This window comes from Rana temporaria, chromosome 6 (assembly GCF_905171775.1).
Source record: "Rana temporaria chromosome 6, aRanTem1.1, whole genome shotgun sequence".
Lineage (NCBI taxonomy): Eukaryota > Metazoa > Chordata > Amphibia > Anura > Ranidae > Rana > Rana temporaria.
In genome coordinates, this window is record NC_053494.1 from 84,234,818 (window position 1) to 84,260,364 (window position 25,547).

Sequence of the window (25,547 nt, forward strand, 5' to 3'; positions counted from 1 at the left end):
ATATATCCTACTTTCCATGCAGAAAAAAACCGCATTGGACTGCATGTGGTGTGAATTGGCCCCTATAGGGAATGGCGGCAGCAGCACCCCGAAAGCCAATGGAAACATTGGCTGGGGTACCAACATCGCCGGATTCCAGGACAGGTAAGTGTCCTAATATTAAGTCAGCAGCTGCAGTATGTGTACAGTATGGGGGTTATTTACTAAAGGCAAATTCACTTTGCACTACAAGTGCAAAGTGCACTTGAAATTGCACTGAAAGTGCACATGTAAGTGCAGGCGCTGTAAATCTGAGGGGTAGATCTGAAATGAGGGGAAGCTCTGCTGATTTTATCATCCAATCATGTGCAAGCTAAAATGCTGTTTTTTTATTGTCCTTTCTCCCCTCGGATCTACAGCGACTGCACTTCCAAGTGCACTTTCCTTGCAATTTCAAGTGCACTTTGCATTTGTAGTTTGCACTTTTAGTGCAAAGTGGATTTGCCTTTAGTAAATAACCCCCTTTGTGTAGCTGCTGAGTTTTAATTTTGTGCTGGGGAGAACTTTAATATCCCAATTCCTTTTATTTGGCTGCTGGAATTACCCTTCGGCAGGTACTAAGTCCAAACAATGGACTGGACTTAGTATAAAAAGAATATACAGTATATATACTATATATACTATATTGCCAAAAGTATTAGGATACCTGCCTTTACACGCACATGAACTTTAATGGCATCCCAGTCTATAAGAGATTCAATTCCTCTGGGAAGGCTGTCCTATGGGAATGTTTGACCATTCTTCCAGAAGCACATTCATCCCAAAGGTGTTCTATCAGGTTGAGGTCAGGACTCTGTGCAGGCCAGTCAAGTTCCTCCACCCCAAACTCGCTCATCCATGTCTTTATGGACCTTGCTTTGTGCTCTGGTGCAAATCATTTGGTGGAGGTGGGATTATGGTGTGGGGTTGTTTTTCAGGGGTTGGGCTTGGCTCCTTAGTTCCAGTGAAGGGAACTCTTAAAGCGTCAGCATACCAAGACATTTTGGACAATTTCATGCCCCCAACTTTGTGCGAACAGTTTGGGGACAGCCCCTTCCTGTTCCAACATGACTGTGCACCAGTGCACAAAGCAAGGTCCATAAAGACACTGATGAGGGAGTTTGGTAATAATAGTGTAACTACTGATTCATGGATTAAACAGAACATTGATGATTTATATCCGGAGTTTCTCTCGGTACCCTGTAAGCAGACACGACCCTTGGACTGTGGATGTGGATGGATTATGTGCTTAAAATCTTATAAAAAAAAATTAATATTTTATTTGAATCTTTTGGTTTTTATTTTATTTTTTTATTTTAAAAGGAGTAAAACAAACCATTTTAAAATGGGAGTGGCTCTCTTATAAATGTATTCAGAATGTTATCTATGTCATAGTTACAAAAATGTCAGAAAAAATGTTGAAATGTCTTTATTAGGCCACGTACACACGAGAGGATCCATCCGCTGAAAAATCTCAGCGGATCGGTTTCAGCGGATAGATCCCCTGGTGTGTACGTTCCAGCGGATTCTGTGGATATTTCCGATTTCCAGCATATAAAAATTTGTAGACATGCTTACAAATCTATCCGCTGGAATCGGCTCCAGCGGATCGATCCGGTGGTCTGTACATGCGTGGAATTGCTTATATGACAGCATCGCGCACGTCGCCGCGTCATCATCGCGGCGACGGCGCGACACGTCACCGCGGTGTAAATTCGGCGAGGATTTCGATCCGATGGTGAGTACACTCCATCGGATCAAAATCCTCAGAGGATTTATCCGCGGATACGGTCCGGCGGACCGTATCCGCGGATCAATCCTATCGTGTGTACCAGGCCTCAGACATTAATCCACAAAGATCTGCCCGGCGCATCGTATCTGAGATACGCTACGCCGCCGTACCTTACCTGGCTTTGGTTCGAATCCTTAAAGATTTTGCGCCGTAAGTTACGGCGGCGTAGTGTATCTCAAGCGGCGTAACGGTGTGGAATTCAAATGCGGTGAGTAGGGGGCGTGTTTCATTTAAATAAAGCGCGTCCCCATGCCAAACGAACTGCGCATGCTCCGTTCCTAAATTTCCCGCCGTGCATTGCGCTAAATGACGTCGCAAGGATGTCATTGTTTTGACGTGGAGGTAAATTACGTCCATCCCGATTCACGGACGACTTACGCGAACGTAAAAAAAAAATTCAAATTAAACGCGGGAACGACGGCCATACTTAACATAGCAGGTTTAACTATACGCCACCAAATAGCAGCTTTAACTATACGCCGAAAAAAGCCGACTAGAGACGACATAAAAGAATGCGATGGCCGCTCGTACGTTCGTGGATTGTCGGAAATAGCTAATTTGCATACTCGACGCAGAAAACGACGTGAACGCCACCCAGCGGACGCCGAAGAATTGCATCTTATATCTGAAGGCGTACGAAGACGTACTCCTGTCGGATCTAACCCAGATGCCGTCGTATCTTGTTTTGAGGATTCAAAACAAAGATACGACGCAGGAAATTCGAAAGTACGCCGGCGTATCAGTAGATACGCAGGCGTACTCGCTTTGTGAATCTGCCCCTAAATATTTTCAGAAAAACATATTTTAAAAATATATTTTCTAATATATATCTTTGGAAAATACATTTAAATTATATTTTTGGAATGCATTTACAAGTATATTTAAAGATATATGTTCAAATGCATTTTTTTTATATTTTCAAAAATATCTGAAACATATATTTACAAACATATATTTTCACATATATGCCTTTGGAAAATATATTAAAATTATATTTTTGGAACACATTTACAAATATATGTAAAAATATATGTTGAAATTACTTTTTTTATGTGTTAAAAAAAATCTGAAGAATATATTTTAAAAATATATTTTTCAATATATGTCTTTGGAAAATGCATTTAAATTATATTTTGGAATGCCTTTACAAGTATATTTAAAAATATATGTTTAAATGCATTTTTTTAGATGCTCAAAAATATCTGGCAAATATATTAAAAAAAATATATTTTCAAATATATGCCTTTGGGAAATATATTTTAATTTACATTTTTGGAATAGATGTAAAAATATATTTGCGTACGCCAATATATTGTAAATATATTTAAAATATATAATTGTTTTTAATAAATATATTGGAAATATATTTTTCTTCCATATGGGCTTCACCATCAGCTACCGACCTGGTAAGCCAAATGGCAATGCTGATGGTTTATCCCGGCAAACAGACGTCATCCCGACCTCCTAGTTCTGAACATCCCCAAGTTGACCCGAAAAGGATCAAGCCGGGTCTGCCGGAGTGTTCCACAAGGAGGGAGCCATGTAAAAGGAGTGACTTTTGGGCACAGATTGAGCCAGGAGATGGGGTGGCAAGTGAATCATAATTCATGTATTACATGAGATGGGACATTAATAATAATTCATGTTTGCAGGATGTCTTGAGATATCACAAGTTGTTTGCTTATTCAATGTGGGGACACATTCTTTTGAAAGGTGTTAATTGCATCTACTCCTAGACATTTCATTGTCCATTGTCTGCTCCCAGACCTCTAATTATGTATGCTAAATACTGTTTATGTGTGGAATGTACTTGTCGGAGACAGAACGTCTGTCTAGGGATGTGGATTGAGAAGAGATCATTGTGTGATGGTGTTTTGTTTGAGTTCTGTTAATGAAGGAATGTGCAGTGATTAGATCATGATAATTATAGGCCGGCACCGACATGTCTAGAATGTTTAGTAATTAGCTCAAAGAATGTGATTGAAGCCCCCCACGGTGTGATGTGTGGGTGGGGAGTTGATTGTTCCTTTCATGCCTTGTACTGTATATAAGACTGAAAGTTACCATTAAAAGTTGTCTTCATTTTGGAACAAGTACAGAGCTGCGTGTCTCGTCTTGATTCTGGGGAAATGGGATGTCTGATGTCTGTTGGACGGTTGGAGTGTCAGATGAGCTGTCGTGGGTTGATGGAAGGTCGTAAACGGTGGTGACCGTTACAGACACGTCAGGAAAGTTTAACTCAAAGTCATTAGGCAAGGCCAGCCTAAACTTTTCCTCAGACCTGTTTCCGAACTTGTTTTGTTACTCTCCTCCGGATGTGCCATGATGTGTGATATCCGTAGGAAACCAGGCGGGGAGTGTCATGCCTTCATTAAATAAGGCTCATAGTCTTCATTGACTTTAGTTTGTTTGAATTAAATCAATGCTGCCATCTTATGGACATTTTTTTTAACTGCACCATTTCCATTCAATTCAGTTAGTTAGAATAGCTGGTTAGTTTTGGTCCATGCAAGCCTCCGTATTTCCTTCCCAGAATGCTTTGCACCATCTTCAGGCCTTTCTTTCCATGTTCTCCTTGGAAGCCAGCACATGTCTGCTGAGTTCTATCCCACGTTAGCCATACCGATCCATCTCCGGGTGGTCATTAAGGATGACACACTCCCCTGGCCCATCCTATATATATTTTAATTGCCGGCTCCTAATCACTTGATCTGAGGAAGGGGCAAGCCCCCTAAACATGTTATCATGGTGACCAGCTTCTCTCCTTCGGTTTGATATGGTTTGAGTGCTCTCCATTGGAAAGAATGGCATTCTGGTACATGTATATAGTTAAAATAGAAGTCTGTTTTTTTTTCCTAGTCATACTTACCTCGGTGGATGCAGCAGCAGACCGATGCTGCATCTGTGCCCCGATGTCTCTGCACTGAGAACCGATCCACCAGACTCTGCCCATTAAGTTACCTGCAGGTTTCTTGAGGGACCTAAGATCAAGATTTGTAAGATTCATTTGGGCAGGGAAGTCCCTGAGAGTACGAAGAGCTATCCTGACTTTGCCTAAAGAAAGAGGAGGGGTAGGACTCCCGGACCCGGTGAGCTACTACGAAGCATCACATCTGACATGGGTTGTGGATTGGTGTACAGTGCAGGAGGAAAAGCCATGGATACAGATGGAACAAACTATAACTGCTATACCTTTGGAAGGAATATCATGGCTTTCAGATGTTGAGATACCATAGGTGAAGGTGGAGAGACACCCTACTGTGGGGGCCACGATCCAGATTATAAAAAATATATTTAAGAAAACAAAGATGTCGACACATCCAAGTCCCATGATCCCAATCCTGGGGACACCAAGTTTTGAGCCGGGTCTGATAGATCAGGGTTTTAAAGAATTAAAGCGGCAAGGAATTAGTAGGATCATACACTTTTCTAGAGATAACTTGGTAATGACTAGGGAGGAGATTGAAAGAGTGTACTCTGAAGATCTCGACCCCTTTAGGCGAATACAACTCAATGCTTTTTTACGGTCACTTACGCAACGCATGCCAGGAACACGTACACCATCTGGGTTTGAACAGATATGTTTAAAGAGGGGGCCACTTAGACATTCACTCTCAGTTATGTATGCCCTGTTGATAGATTCAGAAGCCCCTCAAGAATTGGCTTTTTTACAAACATGGGAGAGGGATCTGGAAATTACCTTTTCGGAGATACAGAAAAAGAAGATATTGCTATTTGCACACAAAGCGTCAATGGCAACAAAGTACCAGGAAGGAGGGTATAAAATCTTGACCAGGTGGTATAGAACTCCGGCAGTATTGAATCGGATATTTCCACAGGTATCCAATCAATGCTTGCGCCGGCATAATGCAGAGGGTACTATACTACACATATTTTGGGAATGCCCCAGACTGAAAGAATTTTGGAAAATGGTGTCTGAAACAGTTAAAGAAATTACAGATGTGTCTCTTGGAGAAAATCCATCAGCCTTTTTGCTGCACGATATCCCGTTATCTAATGAAAAATATAAAAATTCTCTCGTAAGGCACTTACGGCAGCGAAAGCCTGCATCCCGATCCTTTGGAAAAGTGCGATAGCTCCAACTAAAATACAATGGATGGGGAGAATAGCGGAGATCCAGCAAATGGAAAATCTGACTATGATATTGAGAGAGCAAGAAGAAAAATATCGAAAGGTCTGGACACCATCTATTAAATATAGGGAACAAAATCCTTAGGTGGATATAAGGGGGGGGGGGAGGCAGGAGAGAGCTTAATACTTAATTTTCCATTTTTATCTCAATATATATTTTTTCTTTTTTTCTTCTATCTTTCTCTCTTTCTCTTTCTGATTTTTTCTTTTTTTTCTTTCTATATTTATGTTTGTCGTATTAATAAGTTTATTTATATTTGGCTGGGAGGATAACTGGGGCTTCCCCCTGGTTAAGGAAAACGTATTGCATTAATGTTAGGGAATAATAACAGAGTTGTATTAGAACTATGAGGAAATAATAGTTAAGGATGAACATAGGTATGTCAAAATAATGCAACTGTGTGGACACGTGGTATTGGCTGGTAAATGTTGAAGAGAATATTAGTAGCATAAGTAGAATGAAAATGTCAATATACGTATGTATGTTATTGTATACTATTAATGCTGCAGAGAAAATAAAGAATTTATAAAAAAAAGAACCGATCCACCGAACACCACCGATGGCTCGGTTCTCACTCCTCCCCTAGCAGTCAGCATCACTTATGCTCTACTTCTCCATGCTCATTGGAGTGCTGAGCAGTGGAGAAGTGGGGAGCAGCCATCTCAGAGGCTCGCTGAGATGCTGAGACTGCCATCAATAAAGGCAGCTGGCGGATCCAGACTTGGAAGTCGGGATGACGCACTGCCCCGTCTGATGGCAATGATGTCATCAGAGAGCAGACTTAAGATCACTCTCCTCTGAAAATGGTTCACAGGAGTGCAAAATGAATTGCACTCCTGTGACCCTTAGGAGAAGCCCAGCCTAAAAAGCTCAGGCTGGACTTCTCCTTTAAGTTGGTGACAACACAGTGGGTGCAACCAAAAAAGTTCAGTGAAACCTACAGTATCTATTAATAGAAGGTCCATCCATTGTGGTGAGTAGGGATGAGCCGAACACCCCCCGGTTCGGTTCGCATCCGAACCTTCGAACGAACCGAACGTTCGCGCGCACTTTAGAACCCCATTGAAGTCTAAGGGACTCGAACGTTCAACATCAAAAGTGCTAATTTTAAAGGCTAATATGCAAGTTATTGTCCTAAAACGGGTCTTGCCCCAGGGAACATGTATCAATGAAAAAAAAGTTTTAAAAACGTCCGTTTATTCGGGAGCAGTGATTTTAATGATGCTTAAGTGAAAAAAAAAGTGAAACATTCCTTTAAATATCTTACCTGCTGGGTGTCTATAGTAGGGATGAGCTTCGAACTGTCGAACATACTGTCGAACTGTCGAACTGTCGAACATACGACAGTTCGACATCATATGTTCGAACTGTCGTCGAAATACGAACGTTACAGGCCATTTCCGTCAAGTTCGAGTGGTGTGTCATGGCCCATAATTCACTGCGGCATCGCAGTGCATTGCTGGCGGATGATTGACCAAGCATGCACTATGACCCGCATGCTTGGCCAATCAAAGCTTGCAAAAAACAGAGAGCCATAATTGGCCAAAGCCAGGGTTGCTTTAGCCAATTATGGCTCAGGGGGTTTAGTACACGCCCCACACTATAAAAGGCCACCTGAAAGTCGGCCTTGTGTAGTGTGTTGCGGTGGTTAAGAGAGGACAGAGAGAGACAGAGAGAGAGTGTAATTTTTTGCAGGTAGATAGAGCAGGCAGGCAGGCTAGTCAGTTAGAGTTACAGTGTGTAGAGGATATATGCATCCCAGGTGTTGTATATATATATTTATACACTGTATTGAGTTTAGCTAGATCCGCTCTTCCTAATATACTGACAGGCAGGCAGGTGATTGTGCTAGCTGCAGTATTCTCACGTGGTGTACTGTATGTGTTCTCTGCAGTGTGCACCTAAAGCTACGTGGTGTGTGTACTGTCTGTGTCCTCAGCACATTGTGCACCTAAAGCTACCTAAAGCTGGTGTTTCTCATATTTAATCCTAGAGGCAGGGATTAGTGATGTCGCGAACCTAAAAATTTGCGTTTCGCGAACGGCGATTGCGAACTTGCGCATATATTCACGAATGCGCGAACCGGGCGAACCGCCATAGACTTCAATGGGCAGGCGAATTTTAAAACGCACAGGGACTCTTTCCGGCCACAATAATGATGGAAAAGTTGTTTCAAGGGGACTAACACCTGGACTGTGGCATGCCGGAGGGGGATCCATGGAAAAACTCCCATGGAAAATTACGTAGTTGTCGCAGAGTCCGTTTTTAATCCATAAAGGGCATAAATCACCTAACATTCATAAATTGTTTGGAATAACGTGCTCTAAAACATCAGGTATGATGTTATATCGATCAGGTAGTGTAAGGCATAGGGTTAGGGTTACGGTTAGGGTTACAGATAGGGTTAGGGTTACAGATAGGGTTAGTGTAACAGATAGGGTTAGGGTTAGGGTTAGAGATAGGGTTAGGGTTAGGATAACAGATAGCGTTAGGGTTACAGATAGGGTTAGGGTTAGGGTAACAGATAGGGTTACATTTAGGGTTAGGGTTAGAGATAGGGTTAGGGTTAGGGTAACAGATAGCGTTAGGGTTAGGGTAACAGAAAGCGTTAGGGTTAGGGTAGGGTTAGGGTTAGGGTAGGGTTAGGGTTACAGACAGGGTTAGGGTTACAGATAGGGTTAGGGTTACAGTCTGTAACCCTAACTCTATCTGTAACCCTAACCCTATCTGTAACCCTAACCCTATCTGTAACCCTAACCCTATCTGTAACCCTAACCCTAACCCTATCTCTAACCCTAACCCTAACCCTATCTCTAACCCTAACCCTAACCCTATATGTAACCCTAACCCTATCTGTAACCCTAACCCTATCTGTAACCCTAACCCTATCTCTAACCCTAACCTTAACCCTATCTGTAACCCTAACGCTAACCCTATCTGTAACCCTAGCCCTATCTGTAACCCTAACCCTGTCTGTAATAGGGTTAGGGTTCACAGTGACAGACCAAACTCTGACAGATCAAACTCCCCGTTTAACGCACCACAAACACCTGCAAACAGTCCATTTGCACAACCGCAAACTCCCCATTTACACAAGGTTGGATACCAAGCTAGCCATGTCCCGTTCTTGTCCTCACTGATGTCAATGAACGTTTTGGAGATTGCAGGCGATGGGGGTTTTTCAAAGCCTATGGTCGGGCTGAGGTAGTTCAGTGACAGTTAAGTGACCCAGAAAACAATGATTCTGCAGTGTGGGCCCATTGTTGGCCTAGTAGGCTTTAATGATCACCTTAGATGATCACAAAGAAAATTTATGTTTTTTCTATGCAAAATTATCCAGCCGATCGCTTTTGGTCTGATCACAATGAAGCAATGACCTTATCATCTGGGGTGTGCCAACATTGCCATTGCCAACACACTCATAGAGGTGGTCGCTTCATTGTGATACGCAAGCCCCTTCACCACAACAAGGTAACGATCACGAAGGGGAATTGACACATGTATGTGCCTTTTTTTTGGTTTTGTTTTTTGCAGCCACAGTGCAGCACCAGAGGCCAGAAAAATTAGGCATGTACACATGCCTGAAAAATTAGGTATTGTTGCAGCTGCTGCTGTAGCAGCGGCCAGAAAAATTTATGTTTTCCAGGCAGAAAGTGCACTAAAACATTGAGGCTTGAACCCTATTTGGTGGCGGATAAGTCACGCAAGTCATCCGGCATGCAGACATAAAATTCAGCAGCGTGTGGAACATTTGTAGCCCAAGGAAGCTCATCTCATCAGGCCTTTAGTCAAATGTATCGCCCACTGTCAGTCCCTTCGGGATCCATGCCTCAGTCATCTTAATAAAGGTGAGGTAATCTAGACTTTTTTGACCTAGGCGACTTCTCTTGTCAGTGACAATACCTCCTGTTGCACTGAAGGTCCTTTCTGAAAGGACACTTGAAGCGGGGCAGGACAGAAGTTCTATGGCAAATTGGGATAGCTCAGGCCACAGGTCAAGCCTGCACACCCAGTAGTCAAGGGGTTCATCGCTCCTCAGAGTGTCGATATCTGCAGTTAAGGCGAGTTAGTCTGCTACCTGTCGGTCTAGTCGTTCTCTGAGGGTTGACCCCGAAGGGCTGTGGCGACGCGTAGGGCTGAAAAAGCTCTGCATGTCCTCCATCAACAACACGTCTGTAAAGCGTCCTGTCCTTGCCGGCGTGGTCATGGTAGGAGGAGGTATACTTTCACCTCTTCCACTGTTAGATTCCCGTTGTGCTGTGACATCACCCTTGTATGCTGTGTAAAGCATACTCTTTAATTTATTTTGAAACTGCTGCATCCTTTCCGACTTCCGGTAATTTGGTAACATTTCAGGCACTTTCTGCTTATACCGGGGGTCTAGTAGCGTGGCCACCCAGTACAGGTCGTTCTCCTTCAGCCTTTTTATACGAGGGTCCCTCAACAGGCACGACAGCATGAAAGACCCCATTTGCACAAGGTTGGATGCCGAGCTACTCATGTCCCGTTCCTCGTCCTCACTGATCTCACTGAAAGTCTGTTCTTCCTCCCAGCCACGTACAACACCACGGGTACCAGGTAGGTGACAATGAGCACCCTGGGATGCCTGCTGTGGTTGGTCTTCCTCCTCCTCAAAGCCACATTCCTCCTCTGACTCCTCTTCCTCACACTCCTCTTCCAGCGTTTCTGCAGGTCCAGCAAGTGATGCTGATAAGGCTGTTTCTGGTGGTGGTGATGGTGACCACAACTCTTCCTCTTCCTCTCGCTCATCTACGGCCTGATCCAGCACTCTTCGCAGCGCATGTTCCAGGAAGAAAACAAATGGGATGATGTCGCTGATGCTGCCTTCAGTGCGACTGACTAGGTTTGTCACCTCCTCAAAAGGACACATGAGCCTACAGGCATTGCGCATGAGCATCCAGTAACGTGGCAAAAAAATTCCCAGCTGCGCAGAGGCTGTCCTAGCACCCCGGTGATACAAATACTCGTTGACGGCTTTTTTTTTGTTGGAGCAGGCGGTCGAACATTAGGAGTGTTGAATTCCAACGTGTCGGGCTGTCGCAAATCAGTCGCCTCACTGGCATGTTGTTTTGCCGCTGGATATCTGAAAAGTGCGCCATGGCCGTGTAGGAACGCCTAAAATGGCCACACACCTTCCTGGCCTGCTTGAGCACATCCTGTAAGTCTGGGTACTTATGCACAAAGCATTGTACAATCAGATTTATCACATGTGCCATGCACGGGACATGTGTCAACTTGCCCAAATTCAATGCCGCCACCAAATTGCTTCCGTTGTCACACACCACTTTGCCGATCCCCAGTTGGTGCGGAGTCAGCCACTGATCCACCTGTGCGTTCAGGGCGGACAGGAGTGTTGGTCCGGTGTGACTCTCTGCTTTCAGGCAAGTCAACCCCAAGACGGCGTGACACTGTCGTATCCGTGATGTGGAATAGCCCCTGGGGAGCTGGGGGGGTGCAGTTGATGTGGAGCAAGATGCAGCAGCAGAAGAGGACTCAGCCGAGGAGGTTATCAAAGAGGATGGAGTAGGAGGAGTAGAGGAGGTGGCAGCAGACCTGCCTGCAAGTCGTGGCGGTGTCACCAACATTACATGCTTGTCAGCCGTCAGCAGGTTTACCCAATGCGCAGTGTAGGTGATATACCTGCCCTGACCGTGCTTTGCAGATCAGGTATCAGTGGTCAGATGGACCCTTGCCCCAACACTGTGTGCCAGGGATGTCATGACTTCCTTTTGCACAATAGAGTACAGGTTGGGGATTGCCTCTTGTGAAAAGAAATTTCGGCTGGGTACCTTCCACTGCGGTGTCCCAATAGCTACAAATTTTTTGAAGGCCTCAGACTCCACCAGCTTGTATGGTAAAAGCTGGCGGGCTAAGAGTTCCGACAAGCCAGCTGTCAGACACCGGGCAAGGGGGTGACTCTGTGACATTGGCTTCTTACGCTCAAACATGTCCTTGACAAACACCTGACTGTGGGCAGATGAGCAGGAACTGCTCAAGGTGAGAGACGCAGTGGCGGATGGTTGAGAGGGGGCAAGGAGGACAGCAGTGGTTGGCGTGACTGAAGATGCTGCACCAGGAGGAGGATGGTGGCTTTGAGCTTGTGTGCTGCTTGTACTCTTCATCATGTGTTGATCCCATAGGCGTTTGTGATGTGCAATCATGTGCCTTCGCAAAGCAGTTGTACCTAGGTGGGTGTTGGATTTCCCACGACTCAGTTTCTTTTGGCACAGGTTGCAAATGGCATCACTGTTATCAGAGGCAGACACACAAAAAAAATGCCACACTGCTGAGCTTTGCAATGCCGGCATTCTGGTGGTGGCAACAGCATGCGTTGATTGGCGTGCTGTCTGGCTGACCCCGGGTGCCGATACATGCTGTCTGACTGTGCCACTAGCTCCTTGTGACGACCTCCCCCTGCTTCCAACTCGTCTCCTCCTCCTCCTCTCTGTCTCCCCATCTGAACTTTCCCCCTCTTCTTCTTCTCTTCGAGCGGGCACCCACGTGACATCCCCGGACACATCGTCATCATCAACCGCTTCACTTGTATCTGACAACTCAGCAAAGGAAGCAGCAGCGGGTACATCATCATCACACCATACCTCCATGTGTGTAATGCTGCCTGACTGAGTCATATCCCTTTTATCTACAACCTCTGGCAATAATGGTTGCGCATCACTCATTTCTTCCAACTCATGTGTAAATAACTCCTCTGACAGATCAAGTGAAGCAGCTGTGATGCTAGTGTTGGTGGTGGCGGCATGTGGGCGAGTGGTAACTTGAGAGGTACCCAAAGCTGAGCTGGAGGAGGATGGTGCGTCAAGGTTTCGAGCGGAAGCTGTAGAAGATTGGGTGTCCTGTGTTAGCCAGTCAACTATGTCCTCAGAAATTTTCGAGTTCAGAGTACGTGGCCTCTGAACACTGGGCATTATTCTAGGGCCAAAGGGAATCACAGCACCACGACCACGACAGCCCCTGCAGGGTGGCCTGCCTCTGCCAGTCATGTTTTCTTATTTGTTATGTTGTACTATGCGTGCAAGCTACTGTGACACCAGATATGAGTGACACTGTGCACTGGCAGAAGTTGGCAGAGTAGACGCTGTAGGCCTGACACACGCCTGCAGACAATTAACTGCTATTCTATTGCAGTCAAAATTGTGTTTTTTCTTTTTAAATTTAATATACTATGCCACCAGATATATGAGTGGTGGCACTGGGCAAGTGGGCACAGTTTACACTATGAGCCTGACACACGCTGGCAACTGACTACTATTCTATTGCAGTCGATTTTTGGGGGTTTTTAAATGTTTTTTTTTTACAATTTCTTTATTTTCAAAAAAAAAAATAACATTTTATAAAAAACATTAAAGAAAAATTAACAATCATCTAACAAAAATAAATAAATAAATCCTGGTTCATTCCAATGGGCATATTACAACACTATCTCTCTATCCGATCGTCTCCAGAAGGAACAAAAGCCAAAAAAAAAAGGGAAAATTTAAGGTTACGCAAGAGAGAGAAAGAAGAAACCGGAACTAATGCATATTGTTCATACCATCGGGGTCCTCTCCTTTCCTCCCTTAATTCCCGTCCTCCCACTATTACACATCAGGAGCATGGCCCCTTCGCTACCGTTATTGGTTCATAACAAAAGGGAGGGAGGGCCTTATAGGGGGTAGAATTCAATAAATCAGAACTTCAAATTTCCTAATGTTTGGACATGGGAGGACGCTATCCCATGCCTTCCCATTTCATTATAGCCCATTCCCCGTGCTCTCTCCCCCCATGTTTCTTATAGTTCCTTTTCGTTCCTTATCTTAATATGCATTCCTAGATTTTCCCTCCCGAGCCTTCTCTAATAAATAAAAAAATAATAAAAAAAAAAAAACAACAATCCCCACATATCTCTCCCCCTCCCCCTCCCTCCACCCTACTCCCCCTCCAACAACTCCCGCTCTCCCTCAAACTGAATCCAGTCATTCCATGGTGTCCAAACTTTACAGTATACTTCCCTTCTTTTCCTATTTGTCCGAATCAGATCCTCCATTCTATTCACCTCTTCCACTTTCTTAATCCACATGCTCAATGTTGGGGGTTGTGTTTGTTTCCATTTCAACGGTATACATGCTTTAGCAGCATTCAACAATTGGTGCAATAATGGGTTCCTTTTTATTCCCCAGGGAGTGTACCATTGTACCATTTTCTGCCTTACATCTCCAGCATTCACTTTTTATGTTTGGGTAGTATCTGTGTAGCTTATCTGGAGTCCTGTACCATTGTGCCATTATTTTGTAATTACATTCCTGCATTTTGGTACAGGTTGCTGTCTTAAATATGGCTTGTATCATTTTAGTTTTTTGTTTTTCCTCAAAAGTCCTACCCAAATCTGATTCCCACTTCTGGATAAAAGGCAGCTCAAAATTTCCTAATGGGCTACTCAATATTGCATACATTTTAGATATTGTATGTACGCTTGGTTCTTTTTCCATACACTGTTTCTCAAATTGTGACAATTCCCGTTCCCGGTACCGTGGCACCACTCGAGAATTTAAGAAGTGAATTAGTTGTACTGCTTGCCAGAACTCTAACTGATAATTTCCTTTTTATCCATCAGGTTATGTATTGTTGGCCATTTACCTTCATTTCTGAAGTGGGAGATCTGATATATCCCCTTCTCAATCAATGATGCAAAGGGGCCTTTCTGTATGCCAGGTACAAATTGCGGATTACCCAGTATAGGTATTAATGGCGAATTGTCCATAGATATTAATTGCCTAGAAAACAGATTATGGCAAATCCGTAGGGTTGTACCGATTATTGGATGTTTTTTGGTATTTATTGTGACAGCTTTATAGCACCAAGGGGCTCTACTTAATAGTTCCTGACATTGTAATTGTTCTAAGTTTGGCCAAATCGTTGTATTCTTATGTCTACACCAATCAAGTACTCGACCTAGGTGTACTGCCTGATAATATTTATAAATATCTGGAACTGCTAAGCCTCCATAGGACCTTGGTAAGGATAGCAGTGACCTCTTTATCCTTGGTTGCTTTCCTGCCCATATGAACCTTGTAAATACTGTTTGTATATTCTTAAAAAATATTTTGGGTAATGTTATCGGAATTGCCTGGAGCAAGTACAATATTTTAGGCAATATATTCATCTTGATTACATTACTCCTTCCAAACCAGGAGAAAATTCCCCTGTTCCATCTTTCCAGTAGTTCACGTATTTTATTCAGTAGTGGTACAAAGTTCAGTTTGTACATTTTCTTTGAGGTCACTGCGATCCTTGTCCCCAGGTAATTCAAGCTTTGATCTGCCCATTTAAACTTAAAACTTAGGCCTAATCCTTTTGATATTTCTTTTGGTATTGCTATCATTAAGGCTTCTGACTTGCTACAATTTATTTTAAAGTATGAAAGTTTACTGTATAGTTCCATTTCTTTGATTAGAATCGGTAATGACGGATTTGTTATCGAAAACAACATATCGTCAGCGTATGCCGCTATTTTATGCTGTCTTCCTTTTATTTCAATTCCTTTGATGTCTTTGTTCAGTCTTACTTTACATAAAAAGGGTTCTAAAGTCAGGGCGAATATCAAAGGCGATAAGGGGCAGCCCTGTCTTGTCCCGTTTGTTATTTTAAATGAAGATGAGGTTACTCTGTTTACCTTCACCTGTGCCGTGGGGTTCTTGTACATACTCATAATTCTTCCAACCATTCTGTCTCCTAATTTTATGTGTCGTAAAACTGAAAACATAAACTCCCACCCTACTCGATCGAAAGCCTTTTCGGCGTCTGTCCCAAGGAAAACGCAGGGGGTTTTAGAGGAGTCTGCTATATGTATCAAATTTATTGCTCTGATAGTATCATCCCGTGCCTCCCTTGTTGGAATAAAGCCTGCCTGATCTTGATGGATCAAGGAGGGGAGGTACTTTTGCAGTCTAAGCGCCAATATCTTACTGAATATTTTAAGATCCGCATTCAGCAAAGATATCGGCCTGTAGCTGCCACACTGCTTCAAGTCCTTACCCTCCTTTGGAATCACTGTTATTGTAGCTTTCGTTGTTTCCGAATGAAAAGCTGATTTCTTACCCATTTCGTTGAACATTTTTACCATGAAAGGTATCAATTCTGGGCAGAATAATTTATAATATAAGGCCGCAAAGCCGTCTCGGCCAGGTGCTTTCCCATTTTCTAATAATTTTATTGCACTTCTAGTTTCTTCTATTGTGATTGGCGACTCCAACTCCTCAACCTCTACTGCAGACAGGCATGGCATTCCACTTAATGTTAGGTATTCCTCCATTTCTACTTGGTTTGGAACTTCCAAATCTAAGTTATATAGTGAGGAGTAGAAGTCACCAAAGGTATCCGCAATTTGTCCTGGCATTTGAACCTCCATTCCATCTTTTTTCTTAATTGAGGGGATATAAGTCTTTACTTGTATATCTCGTAGTGCTCTAGCTAATTGTCGCCCACATTTATTCCCTGATTCATAACTACACTTGCGACCTATCAGTAATGCCATCTTAGCTTTATATTGTAATAAACCTATTACCTGGGTCCTTATTTTAAATAATTTTTGTTCCACTACAGTTGTCTGAGCATGTTTATGTTTTGCTTCTAGTGTATGGATTTTTCCTGGTAATTCAGTTAATTTGGCCTCCCTTCTTTTCTTAATTCTTGAGCCATGCTTAATCAATATTCCTCGTATTACGGCTTTGTGTGTTTCCCAAATTATCCCCGTAGAGGTTTCCAAATTGTCATTTGTTTGAAAAAAGTATACTATTTCTTTTTTTACGTCCTCCAGGACCTCTGGGTCCTGGAGGAGGCTCTCATTAAGCTTCCAGGTAGTTAACGTTGAGTGTTTCCCTTCTACTGGTTCATACTTTAAAAAAATTGGAGCGTGATCTGACCAAGTAATTATACCGATGGAGGTTTCCTTAACAAAATGTAGTTGTTTATGTGGGATTAAAAAAATATCTATTCGTGAGTAGGACCCATGAGGATTAGAAAAGAAAGAGAAATCTTTTTCCTTCGGATGCAATAATCTCCATATGTCTACTACTCTTGCCTCTGTCAGAGCCTTTGAAACACCTTTTCTAACTTTAACTGGTACTGAAGATGTTCCCCCTGAGGTGTCTTCGCTTGGTATTAAGAGTATATTCACAGGGGGCGTGGCCTGGACGGGCATGTGAACAGTCGCAGTTCACGGAGCTCCCGCTAACGATCCTACAGTGATCCTGTTCCCGGCTAACACCGACGCAGACGACCGGTTTACCTGAGCCAGTGCGCTCCACAGGCTGCAGCGGTAGGTGCACAGACGGTCGGGGGAGTTCCGAATGACCCGTAAACCGGAGAGGGGAGCTGCGGCCGCATCGGCCATGGACATCCAAGATGGCACCGGGGTCTCTCAGCAGCAGAAAGCAGCGCGTGGACCGGAGAAAAACCCGGAGGCTGGCGGTAAGATGACTAAGGCGGCTAAACAACAGGGGAAAGAACCCCCCAAAGACATGCTGTATTACACCCAGAGGCTGCACGGCCCCACCAGCTCCCCGGCTCCTACACAGCTAACATGGGCACAGAGGGTGCAGGGCCAAAATGGCGATTCAGCCATGGATGACACGCTGCCGCTTGAGAGCTCATCGGATACTATGCAGGACATATTTGGGGAATTGCAGGAGGATGCCCCACAGCCCACACTCAGTGAAATCCTCCGGGCGGTGCAGAAGTGCACGACCTCGGTCACTGCCTCAGTGGATGGTCTGAAGGTGCAGTTTGGAGAGCTTACGGAGACGGTGTCCCTTATGCGCCATGATCTCCAGAAGATCAGGGAAAGGACCACGGCCGTGGAGGGCCCTTACCAGAGATGCCAGGACTGCACTGCAGCAATCCGCACAAGCCAACGCGAAAACAGACGATATTGAGAACCGCCTGAGACGGAATAATGTCCGCGTGGTGGGCCTCCCGGAGAAGGTGGAAGGTAGGGACCCCACTGCATTTATTGAGACCTGGCTCCAAGAGGTGTTTGGCACAGATGCATTCTCCATGCTGTTTGCAGTAGAGCGGGCGCACCACACGCCTCCCAGACCCCTTCCCCCTGGCAGCCCCCCCAGATCCATGCTTGCCAGACTCCTGAACTATCGGGACAGGGAAACTATCCTGAGGCTGGCCAGGGAAAGGGGAACGGTACACTACAACGGAGTCAGAGTATCGTTTTACCCGGACTTTTCAGCAGAGGTGCAGCGTAAGAGAGCCAAGTTTATGGAAGTTAAAAAACGCCTACAGAGGATCCAAGTTAACTATGCCATGCTGTTTCCAGCCAAGCTGCGAGTCACGGTGAGGGGCCAGGCTACATTTTTTGAATCGGCAGCGGAGGCCGCACAGTGGCTGAATCACAATGAACAGGACTTGAGGAGGCGCCGAGAGGAAGACTGGGGTGACTGAGGTACTGCCTGTGCCCCTACTTGAGTATTGTGTTCGTCGCAGACCAGTTGAAGAGTTACCTGCAAGCCGGGACTGTTCCTGTTTTTTGCTTTGTTAGCACTACTTTAGAGCTTCGGAAGTTGAATTGCACCCCCTCTGGAATCTATGCTACAGGGGGGGCCTGCACACATGTGCGATTTGATGCAACTACCGACCCCCGGCTGGGGGAGTCCACCTTTGTTTTTGGGTGCCCTGTTGGCACATGCCGATTGCTGAGCCCGCGTAGCGGGAGATCGTGGAGGAGATCGACCTCTGCCCCGGACAGGGCCGAGGGGTGGACACGTATGTTAAGTTACTTTTTGTTAACAGTTTTTGATACATTGCTCACAAGACTACACCACTTGATGCACGGCTACTTGCTGGAACTGAACCGGCCCCGGCTGGGGCCCAGCTCACTGGACCTGACTCTGAGGCCTTGAGCCTCAGACGGTAATTATTGTTCGACTCAACCATGGCCACCACCCCGATAGTGTCTTGGAATGTGCGAGGTGTCCACGACCCACTGAAACGAACTATGATACGTGCAGGCTTGAAAAAATTTCTCCCTGCTATTGTGGGTTTACAAGAAACCCACCTCACTAAAGACACAGTAGGGTGTCTAGGATTTTCCTGGGTGGGCAGGGCCTATCATTCCACCCACACCTCCTATTCAAGGGGGGTGAGTGTGCTGATCCATAGTGCCTTGGCCTACCAGGAAATTGATGCATTGGTTGACACGCTTGGGAGATATGTGTTTTTATATTGTAAATTGTATACGGTGTCTATGGTTTTAGCTTTTGTATATATTCCTCCCCCTTTTTCGAGGGAGGTGCTGCAGCTACTTTTGACCTATCTGTGATGATCATGGGGGACTTTAATGCCTGTATGGATCCGAGAGAGGATAGACATCCACCAGCTAGGATACCCCAGGGGTGCAGGGGAACGGCCTTAAGCAGATTGCTGGGGGAGGTGGGGTGGCTTGATGTCTGGAGGGCTAGATTTCCTACAACCAAACAGTTCTCATGCTTCTCTAAGACGCACGGCTCATTGTCCCATATAGATCTGTGTGTTGGGTCCCCACAGGTTCTCCACATGGTTCCCAGGATAGAATACTTTCCGAGGGGGGTCTCTGATCACTCTCCGCTGGTGGCACACCTGGCCACCCGCCCGGTGTCCTCTTTGCCCAGAGCCCCTTGGAAACTAAACGCTTGCTGGCTGAAATTGTTCGTTTCCCATGATCAGGTTGCACGCCGGATAGAGCAGTACTTTGTTGAAAATTGGGAGGGGGTGGAACGGACTCAGGGCTGGGATGCCTTCAAGGCCTGTTTAAGGGGAACATTTATTGAGGAGATTGCGTCAATTAAACACAACTCGTCAGCCCTGTTAGAGCGGGTGGAGGACCAGGTGAAGCAGTTGGAACTGACCTATGTGCTTGACCCCTCAGAGTCCGCGAGGGAGGTATGGATGTCGGCCCAGGACTCTCTGGACCGGCTGAGATCCTCCGCTGCGGAGAAAAAGCGATTTTTCACCCAACAGGCCTACTATGAGGAGGGGGAGAAGACGGGTCATTTGTTAGCCAGGATTGCCCGGTCACAGCAGGCGTCCCCTGCCATAGGAGCGATCCGGGATGTGCAGGGGCGGCTGGTGAATGAACCTGAGCTGATCCTGAAGGAACTGGCTGCTTTTTACTCTGAGCTGTACAAATCTAGAGATGACTTCACGGACGGGGAGCTGCAGCACTACATGAATGCAGTGGCTCTCCCGACCTTGAATGACAGGGCGAGGTGTGAGATGGAGAGGCCGCTAACCCTGGAGGAGCTGGGAGAGGCGGTTGCATCCTTCCCCACGTGTAAGGCCCCGGGAGACGACGGATTGCCCATAGAGGTGTATGCTCAGTATGGGGGGGGTGATGTTGCCCAAGTTACTCGAGGTATTTAATGCCTCGTTGGAATCGGGGGTCCTACCCCCGTCCATGACAAGGGCGAATATCATCCTGCTGCTGAAGGCGGGCAAGGACCCTCTGGACCCTGGGTCGTATAGGCCTATCTCTCTTCTGCAAAGTGACGTTAAAATACTTGCGAAAGTACTGACCCTGCGAGTGAATAAAATTATCTTGTCCATTGTACACTCAGACCACGCGGGATTCATGCCTCGTAAATCCACAGCGGCGAACCTCCGGTGGCTATATTTGAATATGCAGACCCCATCGGACTCCGCTGTCAGTAGGGCTCTGTTGTCGCTTGATGCCAACAAGGCCTTCGACAGTGTCGGCTGGCGGTACCTCTGGGCGGTACTGACCAAATTTGGTTTCGGCCCTAGGTTCCTGAGGTGGGTCCGGCTCCTGTATGATACACCAAAGGCGGCCATACGTATGGCGGATAGGATGTCTCAAGCTTTTGCTCTGGGTAGGGGGACCAGGCAGGGATGTCCCCTGTCCCCCCTGCTCTTTGCTCTGGCCATAGAGCCCCTCGCGGTTCTGGTAAGGAACTGCGAGGCGGTCCGGGGGTTCAGATATGGCGAAGTCCGCGAGAAAATTATGTTGTACGCTGATGACATGCTCCTCTTTTTGGAGGATGCAGAGGGATCCCTGAGACAGGTCATGGCCATTATTGCAGAGTTTGGCCGCTTTTCGGGGCTCACAATTAATTGGTCTAAGTCCGCCCTGATGTTTCTAGATGGGGAACCTGAGGGCGGGAGTGGCCTTATGTGTCCCGTACCCGTAGTGACATCTTTTAGGTACCTGGGGGTTTGGATATCCCCCACGATAACTGACTACTGTAAATTGAATGTGCACCCCCTACTGTCCAAATTCAGAGACAAAATACAAATTTGGAATAAACTGAGAATGTCTTTAGTGGGTAAAACTAACCTCATCAAGATGATACTAATGCCTCAATTGCTATATTTCCTGCATAATGCACCCATGGTGATTACCCTTAAAATATTCCGAGTGGTCAATTCTCTTTTCAGACAGTTGTTGTGGCATACCAGAACCCCCAGGATTAAATTAGAACAGCTGCAGCGCCCAAAGGAGAGGGGAGGGCTGGCTTTACCCAATCCCTGGATATACTACCTGGCTGCTCAGCTCCAACACTTGATAGGGGCCACAGGGTCGCAACCTGGGACCTCGGCAGCCAGGCTGATGTTGAAGGGAGCTGGAACAGCCACGATACCTGAGGGGCTGGAGGCTCGCAAGTTTCACGAACCCAATAAACGCATGCCCACTTATGCTCTTGTTCAAAAGGTGTGGAATAAGGCCAGACAGCTGCAGGATGTTGGGGGGTTCACTGAGTTTAGCCCTATTTGGGGGAACGATTCCTACGAGGAGTTGGCCAAAATTGAACAGGGTCACAGGTGGAGTGCTTTTGGGGTCACGCATCTTAAACATGTCTTTAGGGGGGGAACCCTGCTACCTTTCAGTGAATTACAAACCAGATTTAACCTACCTCGCACCATGCAGTTTTATTACATGCAGTTGCAACATGCAGTGAGGGCTCAGGGGACAGCAGTCGACTGGGTTCAGTCCCCCACACCGGTTTTCCGGGCACTATGTCAGGCGCAGGACACCATAGTTACATAGTTACATAGTTACATAGTTAGTCAGGTTGAAAAAAGACACAAGTCCATCCAGTTCAACCTCAAAAAAATAAACAAACAAAATAAAAAACACAGTACAATCCCATACACCCAACTCCATACCCACAGTTGATCCAGAGGAAGGCAAAAAACCCCAGCAGAGCATGATCCAATTTGCTACAGCAGGGGAAAAAATTCCTTTCTGATCCCCCGAGAGGCAATCGGATTTACCCTGGATCAACTTTACCTACAAATCTTAGTACTCAGTTATTTTATGTACATTTAGGAAAGAATCCAGGCCTTTCTTAAAGCAATCTACTGAGCTGGCCAGAACCACCTCTGGAGGGAGTCTGTTCCACATTTTCACAGCTCTTACTGTGAAAAAACCTTTCCGTATTTGGAGGTGAAATCTCTTTTCCTCTAGACGTAAAGAGTGCCCCCTTGTCCTCAGTGTTGACCGTAAAGTCAATAACTCAACACCAAGTACACTGTATGGACCTCTTATATATTTGTACATGTTGATCATATCCCCCCTAATTCTCCTCTTCTCAAGAGTGAATAGATTTAGTTCTTCTAATCTTTCCTCATAGCTGAGCTCCTCCATGCCTCTTATCAGTTTGGTTGCTCTTCTCTGCACTTTCTCCAGTTCTCCGATATCCTTTTTGAGAACTGGTGCCCAAAACTGAACTGCATATTCCAGATGAGGTCTTACTAATGATTTGTACAGGGGCAAAATTATATCTCTGTCTCTGGAGTCCATACCTCTCTTAATACAAGAAAGGACTTTGCTCGCTTTGGAAACCGCAGCTTGGCATTGCATGCCATTATTGAGCTTATGATCAACTAAAACCCCCAGATCCTTCTCCACTACAGATCCCCCCAGCTGTACTCCCCCTAGTATGTATGATGCATGCATATTCTTAGCCTCCAAGTGCATAACTTTACATTTATCAACATTAAACCTCATCTGCCACTCAGTCGCCCAATTAGACAGAGCATTGAGGTCAGCTTGTAAATTGGAGACATCCTGCAAGGACGTTATTCCACTGCATAGCTTGGTGTCATCTGCAAAGACAGAAATGTTACTTTTGATCCCAGACCCAATATCATTTATAAATATATTGAAAAGTAAGGGTCCCAGCACTGAACCTTGGGGTACACCACTGATAACATTGGACCATTCAGAGTAAGAATCATTAACCACGACTCTCTGAATTCTGGCTTTCAGCCAATTTTCTATCCATTTACAAACTGATATATCCAATCCTGTAGACCTTACCTTACACATGAGCCGTGTGTGCGGAACTGTATCGAACGCTTTTGCAAAATCCAATCCAAGGGCATGATCTCACACTGCTACAACATGCTCCTATCTTCATTCCTGGAAGGGCATCCCATGAGGGTAGCTGAACGGTGGGAGGCAGATTTGGGGCCTATTGAGGGGGACATGTGGGAGGAGGCTCTACAGGCGGTGAATACCTGCTCACTAAATGTGTCACAAAGGGTATCCTAGCTATACATTTTACTTCGGGTGCACTACACTCCAGAGAGACTCTTCAGAATGGGCCGGGCCCCGGACCCGCTGTGTGGGCGGTCCACCTGCTTTGGCGCTGTCCCAAGCTGCATAGATACTGGACGGAGCTCCTGGCGACCCTAAACTCGGTGTTCCAGACCAATGTCTCACTGGACCCTCTTTGCTGCCTGCTAGGCATTCTGGAGGGGGTGATAGAGGAGGAAGCCACTAGGGCGGCGTTCGCCAGGGCATTGTTCCAGGCGAGGAAACTCATTCTCATACACTGGAAGTCAAGGGGGCCCCCTTTCGGTTCAGACCTGGATACAACATGTGGGTAGAACAATGCTTATGGAAAAGTACATTTACCAGCACAGGGGGAACGCAGGGAAATTCCTTAAACGCTGGGATCCATGGCTCGCAACGCCCGGATTAAGCCCCTTGGAGCTAGTTCAAGCAAGGTTACTTGGGGGGTTGGAGAGGTAGGAAAAAACAAGCAAGGTTGGTGGCCTAGTAACTTTGGAGACCGTGAGGAGGGAGAAGAAATGGATCGAGGGGGAGATAGGAGCTCGGGGCTGGGGGTCGGGTTTCATGTGTTCGTACAATAACGGAATACTAGGGTGGGAAGAAGTGCATCTGTTGTTTAAACTGTAAATTTGCTGATATGCATGTTTGCCTACTAAGTGTAAAATGTCATCCTTTTCATGTCAATTTTTTGTGTGAGCAATAAAAACCTTTTTGATTAAAAAAAAAAAGAGTATATTCGCATCTCCTCCCAGAATTAATTGTCCCTCTGAAAATTCAATAAGTGCACTCAGCATTCTTTTGAAGAATATATCTTGTTGAACATTTGGGGCATAATAAGTTGCAAATGTCATTGTAGTCCCTCTAATTGTTCCTTTGATAAAGAGGTATCTTCCTGCTGCATCTGTCAAGACCCCCTTTTGTTCCCACGCTATCCTGCTAGATATCATAATAGATACACCTTTAGTCTTCGGCTCTGGGTTAATTGCATGGTATACCGTTGAATATTCTTTACTCTTAAGTAGATTCAGCTTTTCCTCTTTAAGATGCGTTTCTTGAATAAAGGCAATATCAACACGATATCTCTTGAGATCCTGTACTAACATACAGCGTTTTTCAGGGATATTTAATCCTTTGACATTAAAAGACATAATCTGCAGAGTTTCCATTATTTCTCTCCTACCTTACCCCGTTTGAGGATGGTCGAGGTTTGAATGGAGGATCGACAGCACAAATGATCTAAAGAGGGAGAATAAGGGATAAAAAAATATTCTCCAATACTGATGGAAAACCGAGGGGGGTGAGGGTAAAGAGGGAAAAGGAGAGCGAGAGAGAGGTGGAGGAAAAAGAAGAAAAAAAAAAAAAGTTCCCTATTAACTCTACAACCAACCCCTACTTGGCCGCACAAGTCAGTAAAGCTTCTTGCTTTATACACTCAATTCCCACTCTATAAATGAGTGTTGGCCTATTTAGGGGGTTGTGGTAGGGAGATGCTGAGCCAGAGCTGACTCTCCGTCCATCACACACCTATTTATACAATACATAAACAAGCAATAACATTATCCATTTTGTCCCATCTATTAAACAAAAAAACAAAAAAAAGGAAAAAAAAAACCACTGGGGGAAAAATCCCCCCCTCTTTATTAAGTCCTTCCCCTCCCTCCCTTCTCATCCTCCTCTGATATTCCTCCCTCTCCCTTCTCTCTCCCCACCCTCCACCCCCTCCCCCACTCCTCTCCCCCCCTCCCTCTGTCTCTCATGTAACTTATTGCCTATTTTACTTAACTATTGTCTAGGTGCTACTTCCAATACTGTACCCCCCCCTCCCTATCAAGTTTTCTCTTCTCCCCAAAAAAAAAAAAAAAAAGGGTCTGTTTTATTACTTTCACTTTGCTTGCTAGTTGGAGGGATCACCTCTACTCCCCTTATGTGTCCCCCCTCCCCTCGTCTATCTATCATATACTTTCCCCGCCAAAATTTACCAA

The 25,547-nt window shown here is 45.4% G+C and overlaps 1 protein-coding gene across 1 annotated transcript in view; it reads left to right on the forward strand.

The window, feature by feature from the left end:
* Positions 1-25,547, forward strand: part of GRIN2A (glutamate ionotropic receptor NMDA type subunit 2A) — a 1,843,544-nt gene that overhangs the window by 1,744,939 nt on the left and 73,058 nt on the right. The gene's annotated exons all lie outside the window — the stretch shown is intronic.